Consider the following 14,325-nt stretch of genomic DNA (forward strand, 5'->3'; position numbering starts at 1 on the left):
TATAATTAACTTTAATTTTTTATTCATATTATTTTATATTAAATTTATTATAAAATTTAATGATTTAATTAAATATTTATTTATATTAAAATTTAAGCACGTGAATGCTATCAAAAGAGTCAAAGAAGGTAAAAACGTTGAGTGGACATGGCCGGTGGAGAAGGCCACCTCATCTAAGGAATGGCCTCCCAACTTGTAAAACTATTAAATACCTTTTCAAGAATACCGGTTCACTATTCAAATGACTCAATTTTCGATCCGACTAGTTTAAACTATTAAGATTTAATACCTTTAATATAATTTATTTATAATTTTTCGAATAATTTTTTGTACAATGTCCTCAACGATTTTTAATCGCAAAATAAAATTAAAATAAATATTAGTTCATTGATTATCTAAACGAGAAGATAACTTATATTAGTAGATAGTTTAAATAGTTCATAGTCTAATTGAAATTGAGCAAGTTGATTAAAAATTTATTATGTCACCTATTAAGTCCAAATTAGGGAGATACATTATCTTGGATATCAGAGTGGATGACTTCTAGAAGATGAAGATATAGATGTCATTATTTGGACTGGCAATACATCAAACATGACATAAGTAGAACAAATTCTACATATGTTTATGGATTTATTCACTTGTGACGTTCATAGTGTGGCTTACCTCAATCCTGAGTAAGTGGCAGAATATGTGCGCGTGACTCATATGCTTTGATATATTAAAAGCATAAGTTTAATTGGTAATAGAGCCGAAAGCTGATATGTTGGGTATACGACTTCTGCATGACATAACTTTGCTTACAATAGTGAAATTTATATCCTAATAAAGGATAAATGATATCCTCTTATCGACATTATATGATCAATGGAAAAATAATGTGACCACGAGTAATTTGTCCAAGACGAATGATTTAATTACTACGTGTCAGTAATTAACATGTAACAACTCAATTTTAATTTGTGTTGAAAATTATGGTTTCGAAGTCGGATTTCATAAAACGAATTGAATTTACATATAGAGTATGATATTATAATATTGAATTATCGAGACAGTTGTTAATTATAATACAATGACTGAATTGTAAAACTGTCAACACAAGTGAGAATTGATTAAGGAAATGCAAGAGGACTTCTGTAACAATTCAACCAAGGACATTAATGCAATAAAACCATGACTAAAACATGGTTAGTGCCAAGAATTGATCATAACCATCCTTCCCGACTAACTAAAGATATGCTAGGTTTTTGCAATTGGATTATCATATTTTAAGGTTAATTAATTTACTAATCACTCATATATATATATATATACACACTAAGTGAGTGGGAGAGGGATTAAACATTCATCTTCTTCTTCCCATAGTTCCGTATATGGTATAGAAAAAGAAAGGAGAAAAGGGTTTTAAATCCCCTTCATATTCGGTCATAAATTCAACAAGGTAAGGAAGACTTCCTTGGTAATTTTTAAGAATTCTTGATCACTAAAGCTTGATTTATCTAACCGAAGTATTAGGTTTTCCAATTGATAAGTTTAATTCAAGTTACTGTTATTGAGTTCTGGTGAGACTGAAGCTTGAAAGTGATGAATAGATAAATGCTAACCTCAATTTGTGTTAAGACCATGTTTTAGAACGTAGTGGGAAGTGGTGAATTAAGGTTGAATTTAAGTTAAGCTATATGTCACTAGGGACCAAATTGAATAGAATAAAAGATGTTAGAAATCTATGTTATAATTTGAAAGCTTGAGGTCCCTAGTGAATAAATACTAAGCCCTTGGAATGAGGAATTTATGTGTGACTAATAAGGTTTCTTTTGCTAAAGGTTGGCTTTCAACTCTTAACCAAGTGTGGTGTGTTTTGGATAGAGTTTTGAGAGATAAAGACAATATTCAAGGCTTCTGTCCAGAATCTATTGTTTGGTCTTCTTGCTCTAATACTTGGTGAGCTTTGTCCAACATCGGGAATGAGGTGCTTCAAGGAACTTTTTGGTCGCTAGGTAATGGGAGATTGATTAATTTTTGGAATGATTATTAGGTTAAAGATGTTGAGCCCTTGAAAGCTTTTCATGTTGGAGTTGCACCCTTGCGAGAGGATTTTTGTGTTAGAGATATGATGAATTCGAGTGGGGACTAGGCTTGTAGGGATCTCAAAGTTAGGTTACCACCAGCCTATATTATTTCTAAGATTTCGAGTATTATTCCTGCATCAGATAATATGAAAGAGGTGTATCTTGGCCTGGAAGTGGAATAAGAACGAAGTTTTCTCTACCACTATTACATATGAAGCTATGGTAAGTGATACTTTTGGGACTGGTTTGGAAATACGCGGATACAAGGGGCAGGTGGGGGCTATTGACCCCTAGCTTTTTAGAAATTTACATAACACTCCCTTTAAGATGAATTTTATTACATTAAACTCTTTAAAAATTTAAATTCTACCCTCCGAACTCAAAATAAAAAATACCAACCCCTTTTTCAAAGTTAGAAGTTTCAAATTTTTAATGCTTAAAGAAGCTACAATAAAAATAAATAAATCATTAATTTTTTTTTAAATAAAACAACTAAAGAACAAAACTTTTACCCATAAAACTGAAGAAAAACAAATACAGCCTAGGACAAACTAAAAAGAGAAAAGGAGTAGTAGTGGAAGAAAGCAATTAACAAAGTATAAGAGAAAAAAAGAAGATAATATCACCAAAGAAGAAGAAGAACAAGAAAAAAATTCAAGGTATTCTTTAATATTTTAACTTGCTTTCTTTATTTCTTTTGCAGTTCTATATTTCTATATTATCTATAAGTACCCAAAAGAAAAAATTCTCAAATTTTAGGGTTTAGTGTTTATAATTTTATTAGGATTTTATTTAATTTTTTTTATATGTTTTAGCTTAATTTTTTATATATGAACATGTAAAGCCAAGAGTATTTCTTAATTATTTTACTAGATATTTATAGCATTTGATAATTTCTTAATTAAATAATTATTGTTTTCGCTAAAGATGGATGATTGTAGTGCAATTAGCTATTTAGCTATATAATTTTAATTATAATATTTATTATATCAATTTTTAGGTTGATTGATTTGGATTGATTTTTTTTTTCAAAAAAATGAGCTTTCCAACTTATACATCTGCTCCATCACTCTTAATAATTGAACGATGAAAATTTTGTGCATGAAAAAGAACGTTCAATTAAAGTCCTCCAGATATTGGATGAAAAAGAAGATGATATAAATTCTTTGGAACATGATCTTGGGAAGCATCCACCAATTTGGATTTATTCGGTACACCAACAAGATGAGATTCGACATACTTACATCAAAGTTGGGTCATTTCAACATATAATGTTAGGATATCCTATTGATGAGAAAATTTATTGTTGGTATTAGAAATTGAAAATGCAATACAATTATCAAGGTTAAAAGGTTAAATTTTAATCTTATTCATATTTCAAATCATAAATATATATGTATATTTTAATTATTAAATAATTATACATAAAAATTAATAATAATAAAAATATGTAGTCAACTATGCTAATATATAAGTTTGCCCCTAATCGTTTACTGGATCCATCACTGTACCCGGTACCCCCAAGGAGTTGGTCACTTCCTTCGGCTCTTGTTGAAAGGGAGACTATTGACAAATAAGGAACGAGTTTGTCGTAATATGACAACTGATGGTAGATGGAACAGGTGGGGCTAGTGTTGAAACTTCTCTGCATGCCTTGCAATATTGCACATTTGCAACGAGTGTGTGGAGTGGTGTTGTACCGACTTCAACAAGTAGGGTATTCTTCGCAATGCAAATCAAGGAGTAGGTTCTTTGGAATTTGCGTAATTTTGGAAGAATTCAAATTGATGAAACTAATTGGTGTTCATTGTTTCCACTCATTTGCTGGAGGTTGTTGAAATGCCGAAATAGTTTTGTTTTTTTCATGATGCACATAGTAGCTTAAGAGAAGTTCTGATGTCGAATATGTCTTGGGATAAGGGCATGGGGAGTAGTGTCCAAAACAATGCATGAAGGGCTTATTTGAAGTCAAGAGTGATAATGCTCTTTTGATTGAAGCTATTTGCAACGTTCATGCAGATTACAATGGGTTAACTGAGTTTTCTTCACGTCATTAAGACTCAAAATATGGTTGCTAATGGCATGGCGAAGATAGGAAGGTCTCCTGATATTGGGTTGTGTTGTTTTACACCTCCCCCGTTTGTTGTTGCTCGAATATTGCATTGGAACAGCAGCCAGCCATTCTCGGCTTAGTAATCATAGAACTGGGTGTATCGTTTAGGCTCGTGCGAGCCTCTTTATGAATAAAAAAAAAGAGGCCTTTTGTTTGGTCAACAAATCATACCCCATCTTCACGTGAAAACTCACCAAACCCACCTTGTTTTCTCTTTTATTTTATTTTTCTTTAATTAACTAATAGTATTTTTTAGCATTTAATAATTCATTGGGAAGTTTTTATTTTTGACTTTCATGTCTTTAATTTGTTCTTTTATGTGATATAATTGACAATTGATTTATCTACTTGCAATAGATTGTGTCCCATATCAAGACTGCATAAAAGTTAAAAATGAATTTCATATGACACTACAAATTTTTTTTAAAAATTATTTTGGATAGAATGATAAAAAGTTTGGTGTATTTAAGTAAATTTTCGGATTTGAGTCCAATAGATAAAAAAGAAGCATTTGGAAATTTTGTCCTTTAAAAGCTTGATTCATCTCAACTCTGAATTATATCTATAAGTATTGTCTACTTCTAAAATAAGTTGAATTTGATTTTGCTTTAAATTTATTATAAGTTATTTCACTCTTTTGAAATTTAATTTAATCTCTATACTTTAATTATGAAAGATTGAGTTTATGTATTTTTTTATTTAAAAATTTTAGTCACCCCATCCAATTTTGTTGTTGAAGTTATTGTTGTAACAATTATAAAATGATAAATCAACTTTTTTTTAACCTTCAATGTTTATAGTTTTTGTCAATTTAGTCCTTATTAAAAACATATAAAAGGATTTCACATTTCAATAAAAATATAACTTCTTTATAAAAAGAGAAAATAAAAAATTATAAAAAAAAACCTCTTAAAAGTATAAAAAAATCTTAAATTGTTATGAATATCTTATTAAGTGGATGTCCAACAAGATCAAGATAAGTTTTGATATACTTTAAATTCTAATAGTCATTAGAAGTAGATATCTACTTCATTTATACTTCTTATGCTTATAAATAGAGACTTTGGAAAAACTTTGTAAATATTCCGATTGATCAATAAAATACGCTTTCTCTTTTGCTCTCCCATTTTCTTTGTTTTTTATTCTCATGCTATTAGCACGACTCTCTTTTATTTTATAATGCGGTCACTCCACATCTATTGCTCAAGTTGTTGTCAATTGCCTTTTAGAGCTATTGCAATTTCAGTCTTCAATTGAGGCTTGCACACTATGGGTAATCATTATCCAAAGAAATTTATATAATCCTTACATGGGTGATAACGATGATGTTAAAGATTTTCAGGTATATTTTACTATGATTTATTTATTATGTCATGTTTATTATAATTGGAAGCTAATCATGACAACACGAATAGATAGATTCTGATTTGAAATCCACGGATGTTTACAATGGTAATTATGAAATAAAAAATCAATGCAGGTGTTTAGAAGTCTACCCTACTGAATCTGTTGCATTCCTCGAAATGAAGGCAAATATAAAGAAAATAATTATATAATCATGGACCATTAAAAGTGGGAACATAGTAATAAATAAGAGAACAATGAAAGTTTTCAACATAACTCTTTAAAAGGTAAAGATAACTTATGTTATATCAATATGATATGAAATATTATTGGACACATATGTAGCGTATGCCCAAATATTTTGATTCTGCTAATATTTTTTGAGAAAAGATATGAAAATGTAGTAATAAGTTCTATCATTACAGATAGAAAATATTTATCTTATTTGAAGATTTGAAGATTTTGGCATATTCCTTAAAGCGAATATTGCATATAATTGTTTGAAAATTATATTTATTTTGTTGACTTAGTGGCATTATAAATTTCACATTGATTCAGACATTTTCAGTAGTAAATATCACAATAGTTGTAACACCCTGATTTATTTAAATTTGTTTTTGCGAATTCTGTCATAAATGAATATCTAGTTCAGTGGTTAAGTGATTTGGGTGCGTGTTTGAGGTCTTGGGTTTAAGTTTTACTTTTGGAAATTCTACTAATTTTGTTCCTAGCTTTATCCCTATCGGATGGGCTTATATTATATTTTCGACCAACTCATATCAGAATGAGTCTGTTGGTTCAAGTGGTAAGGTGTTAGCTTGCCTTAGGGTCCTGTGTTTGAACTTCCGTGTGAGCGAAGGATGTTAATTGTTGCTTTTGTAAGTGTGTGCAAGTTGAATAGTAGAAGTTGGATGGAGTTAGAATTCTGAGGTAGTTGGATGAGAGTAGTGGGTCTGTTTTGGTGGAGTTAGAATCCTTTTTCCCTTTCTGACGTTCTTTTTCCCCTTTCTCTGCAAATTCTCCTTTCTTTCTTCTTTTGATTCTGTTCGCGAATCATCCACTCAATTGTTGCAACTTGGATTTTTCGGGTTCTTCATTCGGCTTGGTAAGTAGAGCTTTGCTTATCTTTAATGTTTAGAATTATGGGATGTTAGCAATGTTATTTTGTAGCCATTAATTAGTAGGTTCTACATTTAGAAGAAGGTTGTGAAGTAAAGGATTATGCTCCAACGGCCTAATTCATGTTCGTTAGCGGTAAGTTCAAGTGCGATGTTCAGTTTAGTCTTGTTGAATTCCTAAATTGATTGCTAAAATAGTTGTTGGAATGTTGTTTCTTAGGTTTCGGGGGTCTCAGAGTTGCTTTCACATAAAAAATGAACTAGGTGTGTAACGAAAAGCGAGAAAACGGCAATTGATGAAAGCTAAAAATCTAGCCTGTCGATGCCACACAGGCGTGTGCCTGGCCATGTGCCCAACTATGTGGTAGGCCATGTGACAAATGTATTTGTGGCCGTGTGGGTCACATTACCTAGGCCAATTTGGGCGTGTGGGCCCACATATTTTTAAATTTTTCCCTAGGGTTCATACACGTCACTCCAATCAACTGTAGAGCTTCCGTGGGATTAGTGTGGGCTTAGATAAGCCTTAAAGCATGAGGTTTGATAGATTGTTTGTATGATATCTAGCATAAGCAATACCTAAATGTATGTAACGTAATACTAAGTGTGTGATCTGTTATGTATATACATGTCTATTATTTGTTATACGAGTATGTTAGTTATGATAATTCTGGTATCTGGTATATGATTATTCTATTTTATCTGATATTCTGATGTATCTGATTGTGGGGCGGGATATGTGATTTATGGAGGAAGTATTCTGTGAGGCATTATATTGCTGATACATTGGCAGCACGGCTAGGATTATTCTAGTAAGTGTCGTACGGACAGTGTGTGGTGTGTTGGGATGGATGGGTGGGTGTTTTATACCTCACATGGTGTGTTGGGATAGTCGGAGTTGGTGTGTAGAGGATGGGGGTAGGACTTTGTATATCTGTATGATTTTGTTGATAATATGATTTTGTTAAGAACTTATGTCTGTATTTGTTCTTTTATGCGATAAAATCTGAATTTATGATTTCGTTGAGTTGCACACTGAGTTTTTTTTAAAAAAAAACTCACTTTTCGATTGTCTATTCTGTTCAGGTAACCCTCAAGCATAAGTGGGTCAGTGCGACGAAGACTCAATTGTGACAACACGCCTGTAAACTTTGTTTTCACAAAAAAAAATTATTTAAATTTTTGGTTTTTGAGAAATTTGTAATTTTTGGACTCTCTGAACTATTTGGTTTTTAAATTTTAGATTTGGATTTATTTTCAATTTTCCTACAACGTTTGACAAAATGTTTTACGAAAACAACTATTAATGCAATCAATCATTTTCGAGAAAACTTTTGCAATTTTCAAAATATACGAGTTTTAAACTTCCGCTGCAAATTATTGCTTAAATTAAAAAAAGTAAACAATCGGTGGTTTTCACTAAGGTGTACAACAACATATTTTTAAAATAAAGTGGTACAATATTTTTAATGAGAATGATGGATTCTAATTTTTCTTTGTAACATCTCCAGATTCGGCCATAACGTTTAGGCGAGGTTTGTGGTGTTACAATAATACTTATATGTGGATACAAAGTAAAAGGAATGACAGTAAAATTATCAATTTGTCACAATTTATATTGACATGATTAGTACAATTGAAATGCATGTTAAAGTAAACTAGAAGTTTACATATACAAATGCATTTACTACTTGACGTGACCAGTTAAACTATCCTAGATCATATATGATGTGAAAATTAATAGAGAATTCATATGGATATTTTTAAAGAATTATAAGATTTTTTAAATTTAAAGAATTCTCATTTGTTACTTGTTCTCAATGAAAATGCTTAAGGAACTCACTAGCTAAAGTTGAGATTTAATTTCTTACATTTCTGAAATGAATATGGGTCCATTCATCTACCATGTGGATGATTTTGATATTATATGATTTCTAGTAGATACATCTACAAAATAATCACATATGTGTTATCACCCTGCAACTTGTAGTTTGAAAGATTGCTTGTTTAAATAATTAATTTCAGATTATACAATTAAGATAATTCATCCTGCTAATGCTGATGAGTTTATATCTCAATCTTTTACTGATTGTTGTATATGAGTTTGAAAAACTTTCGTAAAAGCTTGTTATTTATGCGCATAATAGTTTAGAGAAATAATTAAAATTGAACGCATCTAATTAATATCTAAACCATTACCTATGAGAACTAAACTTCCTATTTCAACATGAGATTATGTTGATTTACGTGTTGTATGCATCAAACCAATAAGTTATAAATACTCCCATTTACAATAGACTTTTGGTCAAAAGCTAAATATTTCTGATCTTTGAATTTTTGTATGTGCATATATATTCCAATTGCTCCACCACAACAAAGATGAGTGAATCCTCAAAGAAAGTTAGGAATATATATTAATTATGAGTCTCCTTATATTATTATATGTTTTAAATGTTTCGGAGATTCAATTATGGTATGATTTGTGATTAGTATTTTGATTCGATAGTTTCCCTAACATTAGGGGGAGATAAATAATAACTTGTAATGAGTTAGGGGGGAGAGTAATTTGAACCAGAAGTTTAACAAGGATAACTCATTACAAGTTCCAAATATGAAAATTCTTATAAAAGAAAATAATAAATCTAGATGGTCAAATAGTGAAAGCAGGTGCTCCAGAGGAGATCCAAGATATAACTAATAAGTAAAACTCCATAAGAGATTTAGATACCTGAAACTGAAGATTAAAATAGTGAAAATAAGATATCTCGAAAAGTTATGTCAATTCAAGAAAATGTGGAACCGATAATAAAACTGGTCGACAATGGTTTTGCATGCAATATTATTATTGAAATAATGAAATAAAAGGAGGATCTTGAACAAATCTATTGAGAAATATTGATATGTAATAAATTGATCAAAATAGAGAGAAGCAACTCAAGTACAATTAAATTCGTGGAGTTTTTAGACCAGTAGTGCAAATATCTAAAGGTATAAAGCTGGTGATGGTACAAATGAAGTAGTTTTGCAAAAGCGAAATAAAAATATAAATTTTTTTGCTAAGCCTTGGCATTAATAATGAAAAGATATAATATTCTTTTGTGGTGGATGCAGTAACCTTAAGATATATTATTAAACTAGCTGTTCGTAAAATATTTAACTTGCATCTAATGATTGTTATTAGAACCTTTTGTAAATCACTATATAGTAAAGTTTATATTAAAATCCTTGAAGGAATTAGAATGCCAAAAGCATATTGAAATTGCCGGAAAATTGTTCATTTATATGAATTGAAATAATTAAACATATGTGGTAAATTTGACTTAGTCAATAATAGTTGTGAGAGGATTATAAAATAATCCAAAATACCTATTTGTATTTTTATAGAGGGATCGTGATTAAAGTTTGTTATGATTATTGTTGAAACTCTTGAAAAGATCAAAATATAATTTTCCAAAATTTCCCCTTGGTAATGACTTTCAAAAGAATGGTGATATAAATGGTTAGCAAAATACATTCAAATAGTGATTTGAAAGACTAGTATTCAAGATTGAATACGTAGAATATAAGAAAGTATGTAACGTTTTCATACGGGGAGTAAATACACATTGTACTCTTTTTCCCTTAATCGAGGTTTTGTCCCATTAAGTTTTCCTAATAAGATTTTTAATGAGGCAGCATATTATGCGTATTATAGATATGTGTATTCTTTTTCCTTTACTATGAAATCTACCATTAGACATCTAATGGGGAGTGTTTTGAATATCTTATTAAGTGGATGTCCATCAAGATCAAAATAAATTTTGATGTTAATATTTTAAATATTTTTAAATGTCAAAGTTAATAATTTATTATTACTATAGTAATATTAGGCTTAATTCAAATTATTTTTTGTAGAAAAATAAATTACTCATAAAGCAAATTTTTTTCTAAAAAATGATTACAATTTTTAAAAGGATAAATCAATTTACAAGAAAAATCACTTAAAATACAAAAAAAAATACATAAAATATTTTTCATAAATCATTTTGGGTGAAACAAATGCACATATAGAATTAATTTTATTTTACATTTTGAATTAGCCTTGCAAGTTTTTAACGATTAAAATTTTTAACATAAATGATTAATTTACTCTTAAAACCAAATATTAAAATTTTCAATATTTCTATTAGAATATTTGATATATTGTTATTTGGTTAGAAAGTTGGATACAATAGTCACCACACACAAGTGGGAAAAGGAAAAATTTTGGATGCCAAAATATTTAACATCTTTTATTAGAAATAGGCTAGTTGATTGTTTAGCAAAAGTTATAGAAAAAATGGGCATTGGCGTTTATTGTTGGTCCCAACTCCTTAATTTTTCTCTGAATGCACTGCATGAAAACTTCAACGGTTTATCTACCACTAGACTAATTGCTATGTAATAGTCTATACCACTCTTTTTTTTAATAAAAAACTGAAATTTTGTATTTAACTAGATTTTCATTCAACTTGGTTTCTCAATTTTTAAATGTGATACTTCATTTAGCCATTTCAATTTTAATTTTTAATTTGAAACCCACTTTATTTTTTTTTATTTCTTGTACTAAAGAAACAAAATTATCTCAAGTCTTGTGAATTTGACTTTGCTCATTATTATCTAAAAATATGTTATTGAATAAAATTTTGTTTTTATTAGTTTCGACCACGGTTTATGGAACCGAATTAAATTGACCGGTTGGATTAGAAACCAGTTGAGGTACTCAAATAAGAGGTTGGGCTAATTGACCCACTAACTAATACAAATAGGTTGAACTAGTTTTTTTTTCTAATTTTTATTTTATAAACTTTTAATAATTTTTATTAGATCGATCATATTGATAAATTGATAATCTAACCGGTTCATTACTAATTTGATTTTGAGAACCTTAGTTTCAACTTGAAGTATTCATGGCCGGACAGGGCCAAGGTCATGTTGGACTTAATAAAGGTGTGCAAAATTTGATGGAAACCACTCGAACCGAAACCCAATATTATTTACATATTAAATATAAATATGATATATACCAAACCCAATATTATTACCTAACAAAGCCCAATCCTAAAATTATATATTCCAAACCCAATAGTTTTACCCAACAAATATCATTTATCTAAACCTAAACAAAAATTAAAAAAAGAAAACACAACCCTAAAATCAAGTTAATCGAAATATATTGAGTCGGTTGCATCGGTTTAGGAATAACTTTGGGTCAATTTCGATTTTAAGAAAAATGAAAGTCGGTTTGGTAAGTTTTTCGGATTTTCTGAATAGAACTGATAGATTGTTGAGCCTTAAAACTTAAGCATGATATTAAAACACTTTATACATACTAAAGCTTGGACCGACTCAAAATATGACCTAAAATTTTGGTCAAACTTACCCATATTTGTAAATGACTATCTCGAGATCATTTTTGGCATGCCCATATTATTTTATATTTTTTAAAATTATATTTATATGATTTTTAATTTAATATTTAATAATTTTTTGAATTTTTAAAATTTTTTATATGCTATAAAACTTACGTAATATAAAACGTTAAAAACTTAAAAAACGAGCTAGACTCGAGTTTTAAATATTCAAACTCAATCTTGACCCATATTTTAAATAGGTCTAATTTTTTTATTTAAACTCATTTTTTAAATTTATTATTTTTATCCAAAACATCCTAAATTTCGAATCAGCTTTCAATCTAGATAACATAACCCATGAAGAACTCTAGTTTGGACTCCATCAAAACCTTACATTCCTTTTGCTGTATATCATCCCAATCAACAGTCAGCACCTCACCAACAAGTTGGTCCAACCTGTTTGCCACAAACAACCTCCAGCATTTCACTGGTAAACCCCATAATTAGATCTAAACAATAGTTTGTGGGAAGAAATCTCTTCTAAAAATGATATTGGGCCTCCATTTTTGTGACCTTGATTGAGTGGTACATCATATGATCCGCCAAGAACTTTAAATTCCACACTCATCGTATATTAGACCCCAGAATCTTGTACCGTCGTGTAGGAACCTATAAGACATGACATCTGTTCCTAAGATTGCTATTGAGTGTAAATTGTTGTGAAAAAAAGGGATGACCGGACCACATCTTGCCCTTTCTTTACACTGCAATCTCTGCTGTTGGAACCCTCCATTTAAAGCAAAAGAAAGATTATTTTCCAACAAGGAATGTGTTTTTGTCATGCTTGATTATGAATGAAGGATTATGAGGGCATGGAGATGAAGAAAGGCCAATTGCAATGCATAGAAAACAAATGGAAATTAAACAAAGGCCCTTATTCAGGGTGAACCTTCAATTTTCAGAAATAAAAAATCTACATTTAGAATTAGATCGATGATTGAACCGTTCAACCTATTGATTCCCGATTTCGATTTAAATTAAATAAATTATTTAACAATCATAAAAATTAAAATATGTACAACTTGATTCAACTAGTTTGTAGTCCAATTCATAATTCAACTGATTTCTTACCTTACTTTTGACTAATGCATTGATCAGTTCTTGATTTAATTAGTCCGACTGGTCAGTTTGATCTGACGTCAACAACCTTAAAAATAATAAATAAACATATAAACATTTAAAAACAAAAATTTTTACTTATAATTTTTTTGAATATTATATGATTATTATATATTATAAGTATTCTATAAATTTTTATATTATCTATATACCTATATATATAGAAGGAAGGTTGCTGCCACGTCGCTAGCTCATTGCCTTTTTTATATACAAAAATAGTTCAATATCATATTTGGTCCTCTAATAAATTTAATTTTGAAATTAAATCTATATATTTTAATTTTTAACATAATCTGACCTCAATACTTTAATAATGTTCTTAATTAGTCTAAATAGTTAATACTGTTAACTCTTTGGTTAAAACATTACGTTGTTATATACAATTTGAATACCCTAAAAGTTTTAGTAATTGTCACGTGGCTTTCTATTTCTTTTAGGTTTACATCATTTTTTTTACATTATAAGACAATGGTTAAATTTCAATTTTGACCTCTAGACAATGCTAAAAATTGAGATTTAATCTTTATGTTTTAATTTTTTACATAATTTTGTCTATATACTTTTATAATGTCATTAGTTAGTATGAATAGATAATATTGTTAACTATTTCAATCAAAATATTGACGTCAAATTTTCTCAAGAACACTATTCCAACAGGAAAAAAATTATTTTATCGTAACAATTTCAAATGAGTGTTTTTAAGAAAAATCATAATAAGTATTATCAATGATAATTTTTTTTTGTTATATGGTTATTGTCGAAACCTTTTTTTTAAAAGGTTGACTTATTTTAAAAATGAAAATTGGAGTCGCCACCGATTTTTTTTTGTGAGGTGCGATCAGATCACCTCGTAATTTAGTCGTTTTAATAAAAAGTTTTAATTTGATAAAACAACAACTTTGGTCTATGAATTTAAAAAAAAAAGGTTCGAGAGTCAGTTACGTACAAGGAAGGATTAGCTCTCTCGTAGCGCCCAAGATTGGTGCCTAATTGATTAATTAATGCCTTAACGTCGAAAGTTGAAAACTCGAAAAGAATTTAAAATACGATCCCTCTTTGTATTAATGTTATTTTACTAGAAAAATGCTTGAATAAATTGAAACGAGCGTTAAAGACTCTCTCACCTCGAA

Source organism: Gossypium hirsutum, chromosome D05 (assembly GCF_007990345.1).
Source record: "Gossypium hirsutum isolate 1008001.06 chromosome D05, Gossypium_hirsutum_v2.1, whole genome shotgun sequence".
In the NCBI taxonomy this organism is placed as follows: domain Eukaryota; kingdom Viridiplantae; phylum Streptophyta; class Magnoliopsida; order Malvales; family Malvaceae; genus Gossypium; species Gossypium hirsutum.